The sequence below is a fragment of the Corapipo altera genome, unplaced genomic scaffold (assembly GCF_003945725.1).
Source record: "Corapipo altera isolate COAL_440 unplaced genomic scaffold, ASM394572v1 61411, whole genome shotgun sequence".
Taxonomy (NCBI): Eukaryota; Metazoa; Chordata; class Aves; order Passeriformes; family Pipridae; genus Corapipo; species Corapipo altera.
In genome coordinates this window covers 26,189,476-26,197,807 of record NW_020884875.1, presented here as the reverse complement: position 1 = coordinate 26,197,807, position 8,332 = coordinate 26,189,476, and positions in this window count along the sequence as shown.

The following is an 8,332-nucleotide window of genomic DNA, read 5'->3' as shown; positions in this document are numbered from 1 at the left end:
GGTGAGCAATTGGCTCACAGGTCGAGCACAGAGGGTAATAGTGAATGGGGTGACCTGTCACTAGTGGGGTTCCACAGGGCTCCATCTTAGGCCCTGTGCTCTTCAACATCTTCATAAATGACTTGGACACAGAAGTTGAAGGGACACTAAGCAGGTTTGCAGGTGACACAGAACTGGGAGGAGCTGTTGACTCTCTCAAGGGCAGGAACGCCCTGCAGTGAGACCTCAATAAATGAGAGGGCTGGGCAATTACCAACCAGATGAAGTTCAACAAGGGGAAGTGCTGGATTCTGCACCTGGAATGAGGCAACCCTGGATGTACCTACAGACTGGGGAATGAGATGCTGGAAAACAGTGCCATGGAAAGGCACCGGGGGGTCCTGGTTGAAGGCAAGTTGAATATGAGTCAGCAGTGCCCTGGCAGCCAGGAGGGCCAACTGTGTCCTGGGGGGCATCAGGCAAAGCATCACCAGCCGGTCAAGGCAGGGGATTGTCCTGCTCTGCTCTGCACTGGAATATTTTGTGTGGTTTTGGGCACCACAATATAGGAAAGATATTAAGCTCTTAGAGAGTGCCTAAAGAAGGGCAATGGAGATGATGAAGGACCTTGAGGAGAAGCTGCATGAGGAGAGGCTGAGGTCACTTGGTGTGTTCAGCCTGGAGAAGAGGAGACTGAGAGGAGATCCCATTGCAGCCTACAACTTCCTTGTGAGAGGAAGAAGAGGGACAGGCACTGATCTCTTCTCTGTGGTGGCCAGTGACAGGACCTGAGGGAATGGCCTGAAGTTGTGTGAAGGGAGATTTAGGTGTGTCAGGGAAGGTTTAGGTTGGATATTAGAGGAAGGTTCTTCATCCAGAGGGTAGTTGGGTAGTGGAACAGGCTTCCCAGGGAAGATGTCACAACACTAAGCCTGATAGAGTTCAAGGTGTGTTTGGACAATACTTTCCGTCACATCATGTGACTCTTGGGGATAGTCCTGTACTGGGCTAAGGAGCTGAACTTCAAGGAACCTTGTTGGTCCCTTCCAACTCATTCTGTGAATCTGTGTGATTCAGTGTGGCAGCTTCTTGGTTAAGTCACATGTGACTGTTGGTTTACCTGATCAAAGGGAGAATCTCCTGTCAGAGAATGACCACAAACTGGAAATATGGGGTTGGGAGGAGACCCTTTGGTAATTATTAAAAAGTAGCACCAGTTGTTTCCTCTGAAAATAATCAAGAGGAAAACTAGTCACCATATGACAACTGCACTGGCGCTTGAGCAAAACTTGGCAAGCTCTGTGGTAAAATTTTATCTCTGTATACTTCTAGAGATGATGTCCCACCACTAACAATCCCTTAACTTTTGCATAAGTGTATTGGGTTTACATGCCCAGGTTTTTGTAGCGGTGAGGCTACAGGGGTGGCTTCTGTGAGAAGCTGCCAGAAGCTTCCCCTATATCCAGCAAAGCCAATACAAGCTGGCTCAAGGAGGTACCTGCCGCTGGCCAAGGCTGAGCCAATTGGGAATGACAGTAACGCCTCTGTGATAACATATTTAGGAAGGAAAAAAAAGTTATTGTGCAGATGAAAATTCCAACCAGTGAGAATGTGTGAACAACAATGTAGACACCAAGGTCAGTGGAGAAGGAGGGGGAGGAGATGCTCCAGTCACTGGAACTGAGGTTCCCTTTTAGCCCTGGTGAAGCAGGTTGTTTCCCTGCGGTCCATAGAGGACAACAGAGGTGTAGAGATCCACCTGCAGCCCGTGGAGTAGCCCACATCGGAGGAGGTGGATGCCCAAACGAGGCTGTGACCCTGTGGGAGGCCCAAGCTAGAGCAGGGTCTTGTCAGGGATCTGCTGACCTATAGAGAGAGAAGCCCATGCTGAAACAGGTTTTCCTGGTAGGACCTGTGGCCCTGTGGGGGACCCACACTGGAGCAGCCTGTGTCTGAAGGACTGCAACCCGTGGAGAAGTGACCCTTGGGACAGCAGTTTGTGAAGAACTGTTGCCAGTGGAATGAACTCACACTCGAGAAGTTCATGGAGAACTGTGTCTCATAGGAGGTACCCCACGCTGGATCAGGGGAAGAATCCTCTCTCTGAGCAGTGGCAGAAACAACAGGTGATGAACTGACCATAACCCCCATTCCCAATCTCCCTGTGCCAACGGGGGGAGGAGGTAGGACTTGGAAAGGAGGGAGGGGTGGGGGGAAGGTGTTTCGTGTTTTTAAGATGCATTTTATGTCTCATTATCCTACTCTGATTCCGTTAATAATAGATTTAATTAATATCCCCACTTTGAGTCTGTTTTGCCCATTACAGTAATTGGTGAGTGACATCTTCCATTTGTGAGATACTGGATTATTATATTAATTATTGGCTCAGACCAACTCAAGTGTGTGTGGAAGTGGGGGTGGGGGATAGGTCGAATTTCACAGAGGTGAAGTAGTGCCCTATCCCATATCTCAGCCCTTTCAAGCATCCTGGGACAGCCCCAGAGAAGCTGTTGGTAACTGGACACTGGAAGCATGCCCACACCACAGCCCCTGGAACCGCTAACCCAGCCTTTGATTGGCTAATGCAGTGGGAGCTCAATCCCTCACCCCACCCTGGAGCCCCACAGTGGTCCATGGGCCAGAAGTCCAGTCTAGGATAGGTGGCCACAGGGGACCAAAGCAAATAAAAGCAGCGATGTGCTTTCCATGTTGTTCAAACCCTACCACCTGGACACATGGAAACTGGGCTTACACAGGACTCTCCAGTAATAGCTATAATTTTCTCTTTTTCTCTCTCTTTCTTTACTTCTTCTCATAATGTCCTTTCTTAATATTTTAAGTAACTTGAGACTTACTGGTAAACTTTAGGAAACAGGAGCACTTGGCAAAAATTTAAGGTGTAACACACAACCAAAATAAAACATTCCACAAACCATTGACTTAACACATGCTATCCCATACAATGCAAAATCCAACCCAGCCAAAGTACCTCCTGAGAAAATGTGTGCAGTTTTTATCTTGTGTGGTCCCTCTTAAGGTGTTTAAAGAACTGAAAGCTCTTCTAAAAATTTGGTGGGTGAAATTTTGTAGCCTTGTATATTTTTTAAAATAAAATTCCTTTGGGAGTTTGTAACTCGACTCTTGGGGTCTTACACCTGTCCTCATCTCAACTCATGAATGCCTTGTCATATTTCCTCTCCTCTGTCGGGTTGCAAAGGGGAGCGATAGAGCAGCTTTAGTGGGTGCCTGGTGACCAGCCAGGGTCAACACACTACGATAAGCCACGCTCGCTACTTCAGTAGTTAAATGTTCAGATAACTGTGACTAATTTTCTTCTTCCTTCTTGTTTCTGAGGGTTTAACTGTTTAATCTCTTGATGTCATTGCTCATGGAGGAAAAAAATATTGATTCTCAACACTGATTTTAATTATGCATTAGAAAATCCCTCTTCACCCTAGTCATCAACCTGTAACACTTACCTGTACTCTAGTCTAACATGTTAAAAAGAAAGGAAGTCTGACTTTGCACATGGTGATGCTTTTCTCTATCCACAGGAGAACTTATTTCTCTATCCACAGGAGAACTTAATGGTGTTAAAGACTTAATTAGAGATGATTCTACACAGAAACATTAGTCATGTGATGCTGTTTATCTGCCTAGCCATGACTAACTCTTTAAAATCTGTTTTCTAGTGTTAAATTTTCCTTCCACCTTGAAAAAATGTGTATGATCCTACTGTGTTCTACTTCTTTCCTAGTTTTACCACTGGGTGTAGTAGAATCACATGGATTAGGCGCAATTAGAGGGTAACTCGGGGAAGATGAAATTTAATCAGGTTCACAAATTTAGAGATTCTCCTTTTTTTAATATAAGTATAGAAGTAGATAAATAATCCTCACAATCAGTGAGTTTTTTTCATTAGTATGTACATTTAGAGGAAGGCAAAACATAATTTGGCTGCTGATACATCTCTAGTTATTACTATGTTTGCAATTCAATTACCCAAAGAACCTCAAGTACCATTGATTATTCATGGGATTCTTGGGTTGGTCTGGCTACAAAACTACTCATTAATCCCTTGAGTGCCTCTGGGCAGTCAGTATGCATCTAGCATAGTAAATCTGCTGCAGCTGTAGAATATAACAGGCTTTGGATAGTGCAGTGGCTGGAACGATGGCAGGGTTAGGCTTAGAGTTAGGGTTAGGGTGGTACCAGTGGCTGGTAGTCTCCAGCATAACTCATGCTCCTCGGGTAAGTGGTCACAGCACATAGCCTCTAGAGTTCAAGAAGTGTTTAGATGATAGTCTCAGTCACATGGTGTGACTCTTGTGGATGGTTCTGTGCAGTGCTAAGGGTTAGACTCAGTGATGCTTGTGGGTCCTTCCAACTCAACATATTTTGTGTTTCTACAACAATACTGTTCAAAATGAAGTAGCTGTAGGCCTTCTGAAAACCAAGTGCCCAAGCAGTTAAGTTGGTCAAAACCAGGTGGCTCATTAGGCAGCTACACAAGTCTGTGTGACTTATGGAGAAAATGGAGAAAAAATTCCCTCTCTCAGGGTTCACATTTCCAAGGGGTTATCAGGTTAATTCGACAACAGTTTGAAGGTATTTCACTTTTTAATCTATTTTTTTATTGCCTGATACTCATATACGTACACATGTCAGACCAGTACAAAGCCTGTGATGGCAGTGAATTAATGTCCAAATCTGATTAACCACAACAGTCAGTGGAAAGTCTGAACTTGTCATTTACTGCCTCCAAATACAATCATACTGAAGTTGGTTAACATGAAAATGAAAATCTTCGTTTCTTGCTATTCTCTCCCAGTTTTGTTTTATTAGATGTTCATCCTACAGAAGATTTTTATTGCTCCTCCCTACTTTATATACTTCTACGTGTTGTATTTTCCTGTGTGAGAAGCTGAGATTTAATTTTTGCATTCTTTATTTATGTAAATGACAAGGCTCTTGCAGACCAGTTCAGTCCAGGCTGTGTAGTTCACTTAGTCCAGTTTTCTACAGAAAAATGCAGGAGACATATTGGTGGGTTGATAAGCCGATACTAAAGTAGGTTGGTAGGAATGTCTAGAGAAGCTTGCACAACTCAGCTTCACAATGTTTGACTGAAGTTGTTGCTTTCTGTGCATTGCTTTTGAGTGGTTGTATTTACTTGAATCTCTTTCCCAGGTAAGGGAATCATAAAACCAAAGCAAATAAACCCTTTGCTTGACTCAGAATTTTTCACTGTGCCTATCTTTTTGCAGGTATGTTTTTGTGTGCACACACACATTCGTGTCCATCTACACACAGTGGTGTATTTCCACACTATATATATGTTTAAATATATAGTGGGGAGAAAGACAGAAATGAAGAAGGAAGAAGGACATGAAGCTATGGTGTTAAAGAACTTTTCTAATCTATACCTCAATGTCATATGTCAGTGCTTGTACCTTTCTTTAGGTGGGATGCTGTTTTGGTTTAAGCCCAGCTGAAAATTAAACACCACACAGCTACTCTGTCAATTCCTTTCTCTCCCCCACACCCCAGTGCAATGGAGAGGAGAAGAAACAAAAGTAAAACTTCTTGAATAAAGAATAGTTTAATAATTGAACACAAACTAAACATAGTAATAATAGTAAAAAATAATACTAATGGTAATAAAAAGGGAAAGGAAAAGAACTCCAAACAAGTGATGCACAGTACAATTTCTTACCACCTGCTGACTGATGCCAGACCCCATTCCAGAACCCAGGTCAGCCCCCCTTCTGGGTATCTCCCTCATTTTTACACTGACCTTCTGTGTTGTGGATTATCCCTTTGGCAGTTCAGGTCACCTGTCGCAGTTGTGCTCCCTCCCACTTTTATTTTGTGTACCTCCTCACTGGCAGAACATGAGACAATAAAAAAGAAGTCCTTGACTTAGGATAAACAAGATTTAGCAAAAACCAACATCATTGTGTTATCAATATTATTCTCATTCTGAATCCAAAACAGAGCACTGTAACAGCTACTGAGAAGAAGTTAACTGAATTACATTTAGAGATACAACAGACTTTACTTCATCATGCTTAATTTAGTATGGGACCTCCTGAGTTCCCATACCATACAGGTATGGTTTTAATAGTGTGCGTCTGGCTAAACACCACAGTTCTGATATGAGCCAACATAAAGTGATGATGTGTTAGAGATTTCTATAAACTAGTTGAGGATTTGACAGCATATCACAAGAGAAATAATTTAAAAGGGTTAGATTAGTGTTATCAGGACCATCAGGCAGGACCTGCTAGGTCAGTTAATCAGACAAAATGGCTGAACCAACAGTGTCTGCTCCTTCTGCCTTTAGCCAGTTCTTCAATTCCCTCATCTTCTGAGCATTTTATTGCTGCTGTTCTGTTTAGACTATAGGAACTGATTCAGAGGAATTTGAACATCTCTGAGCACCAGGCTTATGAGGTTATTTCAATTGCCTAGACTAGTTTTTACCTTTTGATTTTGTAACATGACAATCTAGGAGTCAGTGCTTTAAAATATGGCTAAAAATGTATTCTTAGAAGTATTCACCATCTTCTGGTGTAGATTTTTGTTCTCCTTTTTCTGTGTCTGTGTGTGGTTTTGTTTCATTTTGTTGAGGTTTTTTGTTTGTTTTGTTTTGTTTTTAATTTAGAAGAGCTGAATTTCAGTAGCTGTTGGACTTTATTCCCTCATAGGGAACTTAAATTTTAAAATATCAGGCAATTGTGGTTAAGTGCACTGTTTCATGTGGTATTTTTCCAACTGGATTTGGAAAATGCAGTAGTGTGTTAAAAATAATCAGTATGATTAAATAGTAAAAAAGGGCTAGTAGATGTAGCTGAGTGTACATCACTGTACTATAAAATGGTCATTTTAAAGGGAGTGTAGGGGGCCAGAAGTATGTTTTTCAGCTGGTGTGAATAATGGGCAGTGTGGCTTTATTGCTGAAAAGCTTGCTTTATTTTTAGCTCTACTCTTCCATCATGGTGATTTTTTTGCCTCAGGATAGCCTCAAAATGATTTTAAGTGAGTTCACTAGTCTCACTTGCAAGTCACTGCTATAGGCTAGACTGGAAATAAAGTATCATCTCATTCTTCCATTTTTCCTCCTTTCAATTGCTTAGAAAGGCATCTCTTGCTTCCTGTTAAGACTTAACTGGAGTCATAACAGCACGGTGCAGCTAGTGCTTGTTCAATAATGTTTAGCAGGTCTGTGAATGTGGAAAAGAGTATTCTGTACAGTGCAGATGGCATATAGTTATGTTTTTCAACCCTTGTGTAGATCATTGTCTTCTTTGAGGGTCAAGGTGCAGAAGCGTTCCACTTTTTTAATTTCATGGTTTGCATCCAGCCCTTGAAGGATATGAAATACTGATATCATATATTTGTGAGCAAAAATGTGAATGCTGGACCATCTCCTCCTGTCTTCTTGTTTGGAAGCACACATCTCACAAGGCAAAAAAACCTTGTCACTCACTCAGGCAAAATTGCATTGTCACTAGAAAACAGATGTGAAGAGAATAGCTAAAGAAAGGAAACTTTCTTTAGCCAGCAAAATGTATTTGAGAGAGCTTTCCTTTGGCTACAATTAAAAGAATAAAAAAAACCTAATAGTGCTCAGGTCTAATTTTTGAAACATCATTCATAAAATTAAACAGTACAGTTGCAATCCCCTCCGTGGTGTGTCATATTATGCAGTGTTATCTAGTGTCTACACTGAGGTCATCAGCTTTGGTTGAATTATGATGTCAGCCCTTTGGTCTGGAAGTCAAATACTGACATTCTATCCTTCCTTTTTTCGTCTTTTTTTTTTGAAACCTATCAAATAATTAGAAAATGCAAAAAAAAATTCTGTTGAATAGCTGCAAGTCCAGATAACGAACATACAGTCAAATAACTGTAGCAACCAAGGGAAGTCACCCTTCAGAGTGACTTATGGGGCCAGAGATACTGAGTTGTGTTAAAGCTGACCTAGGAATGGGTTTCTGTAACTCAGGGTGCCGCTCTGGAGTTTCCTCTTCCAGACTATTTCCAGGAGTAGGGGTCAACATCTGCTACACAGAGAATTATGAGATACCAGGTATATCTCCTGACATGCTGTTGGCAAAGCTTTCTTTCTCACATAAAAATAAACTATTACTGCATTAAATTCAGGAGTAATTGATGTAGGAGAGGTTAGAAAATGACTGGCAAATTGTAGGCCACATAAAGTGCTGTGACTTGACATTTGTGTAGGTGAATGTAGAAACTGATATGATAGCTTGTTTTTTTATTTCAATATAAATAGTAGAGGCAGCTAGTGTTATTGTACAGATTTGATTGGTGTGGTGTAAAAGAT